Source organism: Martes martes (genome assembly GCF_963455335.1).
Source record: "Martes martes genome assembly, chromosome: 6".
NCBI classification, from domain to species: Eukaryota; Metazoa; Chordata; class Mammalia; order Carnivora; family Mustelidae; genus Martes; species Martes martes.
In genome coordinates this window covers 35,347,262-35,362,127 of record NC_137893.1, presented here as the reverse complement: position 1 = coordinate 35,362,127, position 14,866 = coordinate 35,347,262, and positions in this window count along the sequence as shown.

The window sequence follows — 14,866 nt, the reverse complement described above, 5'->3', positions numbered from 1 at the left end:
TTTTTGTTTGCTTAGATTCCACATATAAGTGAGATCATATGGTATATATCTTTTTCTGAGACAGACACTTTAAAACAAATTTTATTTCTTAGGGAAGGCTTTTTTTTTTTTCAAGAACAATTTTTAGTGTTGGATTTTAGTCCTTTTATGAAAACAATTATTTTCCATTTTCTTCATTCTGTTTTCTTATTCATTAATGTACAGAGGTCTTTTATGGCCTGGAATTTGTCTAAGTAGCACATGGGAGGATACATCTTGATATCTTTATTGTACACTTAATGTATTTTTCAGAATATATTTTTTAACATTTTAAGCTAGAAAGACAGCATAAATTTAGTAATCCTGCATTCTAAAAAGAATTGGAAGGATGCTAAGACATGGGCAAGCCTAGTGAAATAATTTAATCTGTGCATAATTTCCTCTCTACAATTGATGAGCCTGCTATTCCAGGGACCAGCTTTCTGTGTCTCACTTTCCATTTGCCTCAGTTTTAAACTTACAGACATGGTGTATCTTGTTGCCTCTCCTGTGTTAACTGCCCAATCATTGGGAAGAATCATAGTAGATCAGGGAGAAACCACCACCTGCTGGCTTCCTCCTTGAGTAACTTACGTTCTCATATGTCTCCCACTGCAGGTAATTCAGAACACTGCTGATAAGAGCGAGTGAAAGGATGCTGGAAAGGTGCTTCCTGCATATTTTATTCTGTGCCATGGCCTTTATCCTTTTCTTCTCGAAATTATGAATGCCAGAATCTCCTAAATTTATTTTCTGTAATGTTATACTACAATCTCAGGAAGAAGAAGCATTGAGTCCTTGATGTGTTTCCAGATAAATTAACTCAGTTTGAGGTATATTGACTAGTCATGGTTCCTAAAACTATACAGGATTTTCACCATTTTTTTTTATGTTTCTTTGGGCATTTTGTTATTAATTACTAGGTAACTGAAAATGTTGGGTTGGTAAAGGTGCTAGATATACCAATTCTCAAGCCAATTACTTGTCTGGAAGTCATCACCAATAGCTTCTCATTCACAAACTTAAATCCTCATCAAACTGTGTTTGTCTAGAATCATTAATGGAGCTTTTACTCACCTCATCTCAGGTGTATGGAGATTTTACCTAAAAATAAATATAGATATTCCCTAACAATTCTCTCTTTTTCTCTATATTTTCTATATACAATTTCATCAAGTTTTGTGGTTTTAGTGATCTCTACTTTGTGGATCACTCCCAGATCTTACTACCTACATTTGCATTTTCTATAAACTCCTGTTTAACCATGCAGATGAATACCTGCTCCTGCCTTGGATATTATGATGATGACTTCAAGTCAAAGCAACATGTCCAAATCTGAGTGCATCATTTTCTACCTCCCAAATCTGTTTTTCTACCTGTTCATTCATCTGCTTATTTGTATATTCATTCATCATTGTACTTATTAAATATTTTCTTTGTGTCAGGTTCTGTTGCTGAGTGTATATTGATGAAGATGGTAGATAAGGTCTCTTCTCAGAGGATGTTTACACAGAATTAAGGGACATGCATGCACACAAGTTAGCAGAAAGTATGAGATGGCATGATAAGTGCCAAGTTATGATGAGCTTGTGATAAGATGAAAAAAACAAAGAGGTCACCTAATCTTGACTTGGTATCAGAAAAAGCTTTTTTAAAGGAAATAACATCTAAGTTGAATGCTAGAGCTTGAGTGGCAATTTAGCCCTGTAAAGGGGAGAAGAAGAGAGTACTATAGGCAGAAAGAACAGTAAGTATGAAAATAAGAAAGATCATGACACACATCAAGCCTAGGAATAGAAAATAATTTATTATAGCTAGAGTACAGGTGGTATAGAGTAGTAAGTTTTGAGACAGGAAAGGCAATCAACAGCCAAATTCTTTAGGGCCCTTTAAGCTGTGTTATTTCTTGAGAAACAGAGAAATTGTTGAAGTTTATAAGGAAGGGAGTTACATGATCAAATTTGAGTTTTAGAAAGAACATTTTGACTGCAGTGTGGAGGTGCATTGAAAGACCAAAAGCAGGGGAATGATCAACTAGAATCAAATGAAAGGTGATGAACTTTTTGATTAAAGTAATGACATTAGAGTTGAAGAAAGATGAGAAGTTTAAAATATATTTTGAAAGACTTGGTGATTTATTTGTTTGGGACCCTAGAGGAAAAAAAGAAAGACAAAGATTTCTGGCTTGAGTAATAGGTTGGATAAAGATATCTTTATGGGTAATTTTTTTTTTTTTTTGTCATGACACTAATCAATTCTGACACTAATACGTGTCCTACAATTCAATTCAGTTAAATGCTGACACTAACTACCCTGCAGGTAGCATCAGCCTCCACAGCTTTAAAGGCTCTCAGTCTACAAGACTTCTGTCATTTCAGATGCCAGTTGCAAGTTTTGACTCACAAGGTTATCTCCAGTTCTGTTCCACTAAGCTAAAAAGTCCTGCTAAGCTGGTAAGGGTTCCTACAATCCCCCCACCACCACCATTGTTCACCTCTGATAATTAGAATAACTCACAAGGCTCAGAAAATTACCTTACTGGGACGCCTGGGTGGCTCAGTTGGTTAAGCAGCTGCCTTCGGCTCAGGTCATGATTCCAGCGTCCTGGGATCGAGTCCCACGTCGGGCTCCTTGCTCGACGGGGAGCCTGCTTCTCTCTCTGCCTGCCACTCTGTTTGTTTGTGCTCACTATCATTCCTCTCTCTCTCTCTGACAAATAAATAAATAAATAAATCTTTAAAAAAAAAAAAAGGAAAATACCTTACTTACTATTACTGTTTTATTATAATGGATACAACTCAGGAACAACAAATGGAAGAGATGCATAAAACAAGATATAGAAGAGGGGACATAGAGCTTCCATGCCCTCTTTGAGTGGACCTCCTTCCCAGCACCTTGTTGTGTTCATCAACCCAGTAGCTCCCAAACAGGGGATTAGAGGTTTTTATGGGGGTCTCATCCAAGTTATCTCATAGAACAAATGATGCTCTTATAACTCTTATCACAGAGACAATTTCTAAGGTTCTAGGAGATGTATGCTGGGGACTGGGAACAAATACCAAATTTTTTTTTTTTTTAATTATACTGCAAACTTCCATGGAGAAATGAAGCAGAAGGAGAGGAGCAGGTTAAGGAGGAAAACTTGTTCAATCTTGGACATCTTACATTTGAGTTTCCTAAAGTATTTATAAGCATAAATAGTCAAAAAGAAGTTAATGGGTCTGGAGTTTAGAAGAAAAATCTGAACTAGAAACTTGACTTTGGGATTCTTAGGATACTGATGATTATGAGAGCCAGGAAACTGAACGGAGATTGCTGACAGTGAGTACATCGCGTGAGAAGAGAGAAGACCCAGGCAGAAGAGAGTCTACTTAAGGGCACAACCAAGAAAGAGAAGCATACAAAGGAGATTGTGGGGTCATAAAAAAAGTAATGGGAATAATCACAGGACTAAGCTAACATATTTTGAGCAAATGTGTGCATGAGCGTTAAGGGCGGTGCCCTTTGCATGAATTGTCTTTTGTAAAGCTGCAGAGTGTGGAGTTAAGAAGGAAGAAGAAAGTGTTCAAGACAGATGGAGGTGACTATAGAGCTGAATGTAGCCAAGAAATCAAATATGATAGTGACTATTTTTTTTTTATTATATTTAGTGCAAGGAGATCACTGGAGACCTTGAGAAAGCAATTCCTAAGGAGTTTTTGGAGCAGTAACCATCTCACAGAAGGTTCAGGACGTAATGGAAGGTGAGGAAATGTTTCCGGTGAGTATTGCTAACAGTTCCACTATTCTATGTATCCAGAATAGAAAATGTGGAGTCATCTTGGATTCTTTTCTTTCATGTGTCTTCTGCTGTTGATTCTAAACATAATGACTCTTCCTTCTTTCTTGCTTCTCCTTGTCATTGCTTTTAATAGGACCATTCTCATTCAGTCCTTGGCTTATATTCTCACACCCCTGCTTTAGTTCCTGTTTATGGAAAATCATACAATATGTATTATTTCAGACCCAATCCAAATATTGCTTGTTTGATTACATTTCCCTAATGATCTCATACTCAAGCAACCTACTTATCTCTGAACTCTTCTAATACTTCATTGATACTCTTTTTATAATGCTATTAACTTTCTGCATTAAGTGTGACCACCCACATGCATGTCTTACCACCTTTCTACACTGTTAATTTCATTAAGGAAGAAATTGTATTTATTTTTACATTATACATAGTTCCCAAAATAGAACACCTAAGAACTTATTTTTGTTCTGCATAATTTTGAGTTATTAGAACTTCATGAAGTTTTACCTAGGCCTTTTAAATATTTTCTTTGCCAAAAAATGAAGATAATATTATCCGTTCTCCCTACTTCACACTATAGAATAGTGTTCTGAATTTTAAAAGTATTTGAAACTGTAGCTTTATAATCACTATAATATAAAACAATTTAATATTTTCCTTGTTATTACCATTGCAGGAGTATTTAGTGTTATTAGTAGTAATACTAATATGGTCATTTTATACTAAGAATATTTAGATATGTCACAAATCAGCCAATTACTAGTTTAAAGGTTAATTTCTTCAATTCAGAGCATATAACACCTGTGGTGAAGTGTCTGCCAATTTACTTTGATGAATAATTCAAGGAGCATTGATTTTACTTAGAGACTGTTTCTTTCCCTAGGTGTTTATATTAGGAGATGTAGCAAGTGATTTATATCAAGGGTCTTAAGGCCAATTGGTCAATTTATTACCTTTTTACTTTTTTCAGTGCAAAAATTAATGTATGCTTTTTGTATATAAGCAAACTACTCTTGAGCCTGGTGGTGGGTATTATGGAGAGCACATATTGCATGGAGCACTGGGTGTGGTACATAAACAAAGAATTCTGGAACACTGAAAAGAAATTTAAAAAAAAATTTTAAATGTATATATAGAAACTGAAAACCCAATTCCCAGAAATAACCAATTAAAAGTGTTTGGTATATTTATTTCTAGAAACTTGTTCTATATGAACACATATTTATTTTTTGTTTTTGTCAATGTTGTCTTCCCTCTGTCTCTCTGTCTCTACTTTTCCTCACCTCAATGGTTGCATATGTATATATAAATATACATATAAATATATGCATATATATACACATAAAATAATTTATATACATATATACATACACACACACATATATATATTTAATACACTTCTAAATATTGTGGTAGGTGGAATGATGAGCACCTGAAGATGTCCACACCCTATTCCCAGAACTTATGACTATGTCACCTTATGTGACAAAAGTGTATATGTGTTTAAGGTTAAGGATCTTGAGGTGGGGAGATTATCCTGATTCTTAACTTGGGCCCACTACAATCTCGTGAGTCCTTAAAAGTGGAAAAAGAAAGCAGAAGAGTGGAAGAGGAAAGCAGAAGAGTGAGTCAGATGAATGTGACATGAGAAGGACTTGACCTGTCTTTGCTGGCTTTGAAAATGAAGGAAAGGGGTTGAGCCAAAAAATGCAATGGATTGAGAAACTGGAACCCGGCTTCAGTTTACAGCCAGCAGAAAATTGCAGACCTCAACTCATTTAACGGTGAGACACCGAATTCTGCCAAAAATTGAATAAGCAAAGAAATGAAATCACCCTTAGAACCTTCGGTAAGGAAGGCAGTCTTGCTGACACGTTCACTTCACCCTAAGGAGACCCAAGTCTGACTTCTAACCTAAAGAACTGTGAAATAATAAAGCCGTGTTGTTTAAACCACTAATTTGTGGTAATTTGATAGGATTGTGATAGAAAACTATACAGACATAAATGTATTTCTGTAGCCATCTACATAGCTTGGCAACATCATTTTTCTTAAAAAATATACATGGATATCTTTTGTGTCATTTACTTACATGTATAGCTTGCCCAATATAGGTGTAATTTGTAGGAGAGACTGCTACAAATAGCTCACACAAAAAATAATCTTTACCAGGTGTACCCAAATTGTCTTTTGGAAAGCTTCTCTCAACTAATATTTTCACCAATAATATTTAAGAGTGTCCATATTCTATGACCTTGCCTGAACTGGATATTATCAGTCATTTTAATGCCATGTCCTTTGTCCTTTGCAGAAATGAAAATTGCTCTTGTGACCATTGAGTGCTATTGTTTTTTCTTTGTCTGAATCTCACATGGATCCTAGTGTGACGTATTAGAAGCCCACACATGATTTTATAAGACTAGCCTCTTCACCTAATATATTTTCTTAGTGTCTATGAGGAATTAGCAGGATAAAATCCATTTTTAACTCAGAAAATATTTAGACAACTTTGAATAAAATGTCCATACCCCTTGACTCCCAAAGCTTTGTGTTTGGACTTAACTGAAAGGTACCTAACTGTCTACATTCAATCAGATACTTTATGTACTTCAGTTGATAATGTTATCAGCACTTACTGGATTCCAATGTCACTCTCTAGTATCTTCCTACCACTACAACCCTTTTTACCCCAAGTTCTGAGAGTATTAGTTCCTAAATAACTTAAATATAAACATAGGAGGCGTCTTGGGATATTTTCTGAATGCACAACAGCTTATATGCAGTGAGATTACGGTAAGTCTTTAATCAGTGGGGAATTCATAAAAAAAATAGAATAGCTCAGACAAAGAGTAGACATGCTTTATCAGAGAAGAGTTTCATAAGGAACCTATTTCAAATTATACTTGCTTTGGGAGGTTGGGAAGATGGCAGAGTAGGAGGACCCTAAGTTCACCTCATCCCATGGATACAACTAGATAACTCTCACATCAGTGTAAATAATCCAGAAAATGACCCAACAACGGGCAGAATAAACTATACAACTAAAGGTAGAGAAGAAGCCATATCAGAGAAAGTAGGAAAGTTGCAGACACTGTTTGGGAGTAAAGAGAACCATGGCTGTCTGTGAAAGGTAGGGAGCTAGCCCACAGGATTTGGAGAAGGGCAAGAAAACAGACTATCATACTCAGGAGTCCACATAGGGAAAACAAATCCCTATAATATTTGGCTTTGAAAGTGAGAGGACCTAATCTTGTGAGTTCTTACAACCAGTGGGACTTAAAGTCTAGAATTTTAAAAATCAGAGGGTCTGGCTCTGAGAAAGCCCAGAGGGTATTAGAATGATAAGCATTAGGTGTTATACTCAACTAATGAATCATTGAACATTATATCAAAAACTAATGATATACTATACCTTGGCTAATTGAATTTAAATTAAAAAAATGAAAGTTAATTAATTATTTTTTTTTTTTTTAAATTGGAGTCCTCAACTTTAAAGAGACAGCATGACAAATAGCCTGCAGGGATATAGCCTGGAAACAGCACTTGGAAAAATGCCAGGGCCAGAGGGGAGGAAAGTTATTTACCCATCCTAGAGCTTGGCCTAGAGAGGCAGGGATCATGGGAAGACCTTGCAGGAACAAAGGAGCTGGCAGGTGTCTTTTCCTACCCCAACCACCCATCATGAATACATAGCCACCTGCGAGAACCAGTGTAGATTCCACACTTTTTACCTAACTTGCTTATACCAACCCCCACCCAAATTTTGCTTCAGGGGGTCCATCCTTCCAAGCCATGCTTGCCTCAATTCTGGCGATATGGGCCCCATTCCCTAGAAGACTGGTGCACGCTCACCAACACCTCATCTCCCAACCTGTACCTTTCATGGGACCTCAGTTCCAGTAACAATAGGAGCAGCAGGGCAGGTATCATTTTGTAAGCAGGCCAGTGCACACCTTCTTAAAATGCACCCCACCCAGCCAGGGACCAAACACTGCCCACAACAGGCAGAGACAGACTCTGCAGACAATTGGACTGAAGGGAAAAGTGGCCAGAACTCAATAGTGGGGCACATGTAACATATGGAAGAGACACTTCTGGAAGCACAGGCTCTGGTGAACAGGGGACACTGTGCTTCAGGGCACTAGGGGACCTCTTCTTCATAAGGTTATTATTTTTAAGAGCAGGAGATGTAATTGAGTTTCCTAAAATGCATAAACAGATACATAGAGTTAGACAAAATGAGGAGAAAGAGGAATGTCTTGCAAATGAAAGAACAGGGTCAACCACAGTAAGAGACCTACAGGAAACAGAGATAAGTAATATGCCAGATAGAGAATTTAAAGTAATGATCATAAGGATACTCACTCAGCTTGAGAAAAGAGTGGAAGACATCAGTGAGACCCTTAACAATAAGATAAAAAAAAAAAAGACAATCAGAGATGAGACACAATAAATTAATTTAAAAATACACTTGATAGAATAAATAGGCAAGAAGAAGCAGAGGAATGGATTAGTGACCTGGAAGACAGAGTAATGGGAAGTAATCAAGCTGAGCATAAGGAGAAGAAAGAATCATGCAAAATGAGAATGGACTTACAGAACTCAGCATCTCCACCACGCATAATGACATTTGCATTATAGGGATCCCAGAAGATGAAAAGAGAAAAAAGGGGACAGATAATTTATTTAAAGAAAAATAGCTGAAAAATTCCCTAATATGGAAAAGGAAACAGACATCAAGTTCAGGAGGCACAGAAATCCACCAACACAATCAATCCAAGGAGATCCACACCAAAACACATAGTAATTAAAATGGCAAAAAGTAGTGATAAAGGAAAAAAAAAAAAACCTATAAAGCAATAAGAGAAAAGAAGATAGTTATATATAAGAAAATCCCATAAAGCTATCAGAGAGTTTTGGCAGGAACTTTGCAGGCAAGAAGAGAATGGTATGATATGATCAAAGTGCTGAAAGGAAAAAAACTGCATCCAAGAATACTCTATCCATCAAGACTATCATTTAAAATAAAAAGAGAAATAAAGAGTTTCTCAAACAAAAACAAAAGGAGTTCATGATCACTAATGCAGCCCTACAAGAAATGTTAAAGGGGACTCTTTAAGTGGAAAGGAAAGATCATAAGTGAGAGTATAAAAAGTTGGAAGCACAAAACCAGTAAAAATAAGTGTATCTGTAAAAATCAGTCAAGGGATTCAGAATATTAAAAAAAAAATGTAAAATATGACACCATGTACCTAAAATGTGGGAGGTGGAGGAATTAAGAATGAATTCAAATTTAAGTGACCATCAACTTCATATAGACTGCTATATTTAGAAGATGTTATATACAAACCTAATTGTAACCTCAAAACAAAAACCAGTAACACATATGCAAAGAATAAAGAGAAAAGTATTCAGGCCTACCATTAAAGAAAGCCAACAAACCATGAAAGAGAGAAAGAGGAGAAAGAATCAGAGAAAAAGTGAAAACAACCATAAAACAAGTAAAAATTGGCAATAAATATGTATTTATCAATAATTACTATGAATATAAATGGACTAAATGCTTCAATCAAAAAGCATAGGGTGACAGAGTGAATAAAAAAACAAGACTCATCTATATGCTGCCTACAAAAGACTAATTTCAGACCTAAAAACATGTGCAGATTGAAAATGAGGGAAGAGAGAGACATTTATCGTGCAAATGAATTGCAAAAGAAAGCTAGAGTGGCAATACTTACATCAGGCAAAATAGACTTTAAAACAAAGTTTGTAACAAGAGACAAAGAAGTACACTAATCATTGAAGGGACAATGCAACAAGAGGTTATAACAATTGCAAATATTTATGCGCCCAACATGGAAGCACAAAATACATAAAATGGTTAATAACAAATATAAATGAGGTAATCTATAGTAATACAATAATAGTAGGGGACTTTAACACCCAAATTATTTCAATAGAAAAATCATCCAAACAGAAGATCAACAAAGAATTGGTGGCTTTGAATGACATACTGGATCAGATATATTTAACAGGTATATATTCAGAACAGTCCATCCTTAAACAGTAGAATACACATTCTTTTCAACTGCACATGGTGCATTCTGCAGAATAGACAACATATTAGGCCACAAAACAAGTCTCAACAAATTAAAAAAAGATAGAACTCATACCATACATCTTTTTTTGACCATAGTGGCATGAAACTAGAAATCATCCACCCAGAAAAAAATCTGGAAAGAGCATAAATATAAGGAGGTTAACTAACATGCTACCAAACAATGAATGGGTCAAACAAGAAATCAAAGAAGAAATAAAATAAAATACATGGAAACAAATGAAAACGAAAACATGACAATCCAAAATCTTTGAAATTACAAAAGCATTTGTAAGAGGAGAGTTTATAGCAATGTAGGCCTACCTCAGAAAGCAAGAAATATCTCAAATAAATAACCTAACCTTACACCTATAGGAGCTAGAAAAGAACAAACAAACCACAATGCAGCAAAAGGGAAGAAATAATAAAGATTAAAGCAGAAATAAATGATATAGAAACAAACAAACAAAAAGAACAGATCAATGAAACCAGGAGCTTGTTCTTTGAAAAGATCAACAAAATTGATAAATGTCTAGCCAGACACATGAAAGAGAGAGAGAGAGAGAGAGAGACAGGATTCAAACAAAGTCACAAATGAAAGAGGAGAAATGACAACTCCACCACAGAAATACAAACAATTGTAAGAGAATATTATAAAAAACTATATGCTAACAAATTGGACAACCTAGAAGAAATGCATAAATTCCTAGCATATAACCTACCAAAACTGAAGGAGAAAGAAAAAGAAAATTTGAAAAGAATGATTAACAGCAATGAAATTGAATCAGTAATCAAAAACTCCCAACAAACAAAAGTCCAGGACCAGAGGACTTCACAGGTGAATTCTACCAAACATTTAAATAGTTAGTACCTATTCTTCTCATACTATTCCAAGGAAATAGAAGGAAAACTTCCAAATTCATTCTTTGAGGTCGGTATTACCTTGATACCAAAACCAGTTAAAGACACCACCAAAAAGAGAGAGAGAGAGAGAGAGAAATACATGCCAATATGTTTGATGAACATAGATGTGAAAATCCTCAATAGAAGATCAGCAGAAAAATCCAAAAATACATTAAAAAAAATCATTCACTACAATCAAGTGGGATTTATTCCTGTGATGCAAAGGTGACTTAATCTTCATAAATCAATCTGTGTAATGTGTCACATCAATAGGAAAAAGGATAAAAACCATATGATTATTTCAATAGATGCAGAAAAAGCATTTGACAAAGTACAACATCCATTCATGATAAAAACCCTTAACAAAGTAGGTTTACAGGGACCATATCTCAAATAATAAAGGCCATATATGAAAAACCCATAGCTAGCATTATCCTCAGTGTATATCCTCAGCTTTACCCAACTTGCAGCTTTTCCCCTAAGGTAGGAACAAGGCAAGGATGTCCACTCTTACAACTTTTATTTAACATAGTACTGGAAGTTCAAGCCACAGCACTCAGACAGAAAAAGAAATAAAAAGGCGTCCAAATTAATAAGGTAGTAGTAAAACTTTAACTATCTGCACATGACATTCTACTATGTTTAGAAAGCCCTAAACACCAAAAGACTACTGCAACTGATAAATGAATTCAGTAATGTTTCAGGATATAAAAATAATGTGCAGAAATCTATCACATTCCTGTATATTAATAATGGATCAGCAGAAAGAAATTAAGAAAACAATCCCATTTAACTGATGGAAACAGCCCAAGTGTTCATTGATAGCAGAATGGATAAAGAGATTGTGTGTGTGTGTGTGTGTGTGTGTGTGTGTGTGTGTGTGTTCGCGCGCGCGCATGCCGGCATGCTTGTGTGTGTACAATGGAATATTATTCAGTCATAAAAAATGAAATGTTGCTACCTGCAACAACATGCGTGGAGCTAAAGAGTGTAATGCTAAGTGAAATAAGTTAGAGAAAGACATATACCACATAATTTCACTAATATGGGATTTAAGAAACAAATGAGCAAAGGAGAATAAAAGGAAAGAAGAAAAACCAGGAAACAGAACTGATGGTTACCAGAGTAGGAATGGGTAGGAGGATGGGTAAACTAGGTGAAGGTATAATTAAGAGTATAGACTAAGAGTATATTTTAAGAGGTATATTTATATATATAAATATATATATATGGTATAGATTAAGAGTATATTTATCATAATGAGTGCTGAGTAATGTATAGAGTTGTTGACTTACTATATTGTACATATACCTGAAACTAATATAACACTGTCTATTAACTATAATAGATTTTAAAATAAAAACTTAATAATAAAATATTTAAAAAGCCAAAATTACACCTGCTTCACCTGCTTACCAAGTTTCCCCAGATTCCTCCAAGATTCTCCTTGTAATTTTTTTTAAGATTTTGTTTATTTATTTGAGAGAGTGAGTGAGAGAGAAAGAGAAAGAGCCGGGGGGGGGGGGAGCAGAAGCAGACTCCTGGCTGAGCAGGGAGCCTAGCCTCAGAGGGCTGGATCCTGGGACTCTGGGATCATGACCTGAGCCAAAGGCAGATGCTTAACCGATTGAGCCATCCAGGCGCCCCAAAGTTAAGTGTGGAGTTCTCCTTAGATTTTTGTTGTGTTTTGAAGTGTTTCAACTTTATTTAACATTTTAAATGACTATATAAACTCACTTTCGTATAATGCACAGTACTAAAAAAGTGCAAAATGTTTACCATAAATATGGTCATGAATCTCAGTACCCACAATGGTTGTGTCATTAACCCAATTAAGCACTTTTGTCCATTTCACTTTTTCTGAAAGCTTGTGGCACATTACAGCTGCTCTACATCTTGAACTGGTTCAGGTTGCTCAGCACATATCCAGCAACTATCCTCAAGAAGGTTGTAAAAATGTCCATGAATGCAACTGTCCTATCCAGACAACTTGGGGAGCAAGAGGTGGCAGACTGTGGGTACATGCATCTCATATTTTTTAAGTATGCTAAACATATATCCTTAGTTTTTTATATTACAAAATATTTTCATATGCTCAAAATATGAAATGCATGTAACTACTATCTATTTAAAATTTAGTCATATTTGCCTGAGTCTTCAGTCTTCTTCTTTCTTTGAACAGTTTTCAGTGGCTCTTCTAAAACTGCCTGTGTCTAATGGGTTGTTGCTGTTATTAACTGTATTGTTGCCTTTGCTGCTTGGCTTCAAATTCTCTTTGTTTTTGACACTTAAAAATATTCTCTCTCTCTCTTTTTCTCTGCTCTTTTATATATTAAAAGCAAATAGTTTGGAATTACATTTTGCTCAGCATTTCTATGTATGGGGGAAGGGCGAAGGGAAGGGGGCTATGAACAATTGGTTGGTTTACCCAGTTTTGTGTTCATCAGAAACTTGATATTTAAAGTAAGCTGATGTGAGAAATTAGAGCTTTCCTTTTCCTCTTGATACTGACATCTCAGGCTAAACTGACAGAAAAATAGAGTATATTCTGCACTAGCAACTCAGTTTTGCTTTTTTTTTTTTTAAGATTTTATTTATTTATTTGACAGACAGAGATCACAAGTAGGCAGAGAGGCAGGCAGAGAGAGAGGAGGAAGCAGGCTCCCTGCTGAACAGAGAGCCCGATGCGGGGCTCGATCCCAGGACCCTGGGATCATGATCTGAGCCGAAGGCAGAGGTTTTAACCCACTGAGCCACCCAGGTGCCCTGCAACTCAGTTCTTTATTCTGGCTACAAAATCCAGAGAATTTTCAAAGAAGTCAAATACTTCTCTCTAAAAAAACTTGGAAAGAAAATTAGAAGCATATTTGTATATTTTTAGGGCTTTCTTGTAGAAGAGGGATTATAGTATTTTCTGTAGCTCCTTGAAAAGAGCTAGGATCAATGTATGGGAGGGATAGGCTTAGTTTTTGCTTAGTTTGAGGGAAACTTTGCAGCAAGTTATCCTGATTTTGTGGGCATCAGTTCCCTATTTTTGGTTGTTGCCAAGCAAGCTATAGTAACCATGTGTTTGGAGTGTTGTAGAAGAGATTGTTCTACTAAGAGAAATGCTGTCCTGCTGAACATTAATATCCTGTCACACTCTAAAATTCTATGAGTTGCCATAACTCCAACAAAGCCCCAGTAGATGCAAGCCTGAATTAATCTAAGGGGAGCCAAGAACCCAAAGAAGGTACCTCCAGTCAGAATTTTCAGAACTACAAAGCTGCCTACACTAAGAGCTCAAGGGAAAAGAAATCTCAGGCTTGGAGACAAAAATACCCCCAGGGAGAACGAGGAAGATAACAATCATCTGGGGAGCTTGGACACATGTAGGAGAGAATCAAAATTGAACCAGAAATGTTGGAGAAAAATTTGGGAGAGGCCAATATATTCTGGTTTTTGGTAAACCCAATCTAAAATTTCCTTATCTTGTTTTTTTAAATGGACTAAATATCATTGACCCTCACTTGAAAAATAGTTTTTTTAAAGTCAATATTTTCTCATTCTTTTGATATTTTCTTTTATACTTTCCTGAACAAGTTGTATAAAATATAAAAAATTAATATTGTGAAATAAAGATATTTCATACCTTGGAACAAGTTCTAAACATATAAAAGCAGTTAAAATATATGTGTAAAACTGTATTTCTAATCTTTCTGGGAGCACATTATATTTTTCTAATGAATCATAAAATATTAAGAGAGTATTTAGAAAATATGTGTGTATTTCTTTGCTATGAAATCATAAATGGTAATTTGGTAAGTTCTGCTTTTATTGTTGCATTTTTTTCTTCTAAAAGATGACTAAGCATCCTACTCAGAGAATTTATTTTGAAAGAAGCAGGAACATGAAAATGTTACCACCAAGTTATCACATACATGAATAAACATGCATACACACACAGATGCACAGTACTTTATTCCTTATTTAGTCAATAAAGAATGAATTTCTGGCCATTAGACACATTCAATTAAAGAAACATATTTGAAGACTTGCTATGTGAAAGTCACTGG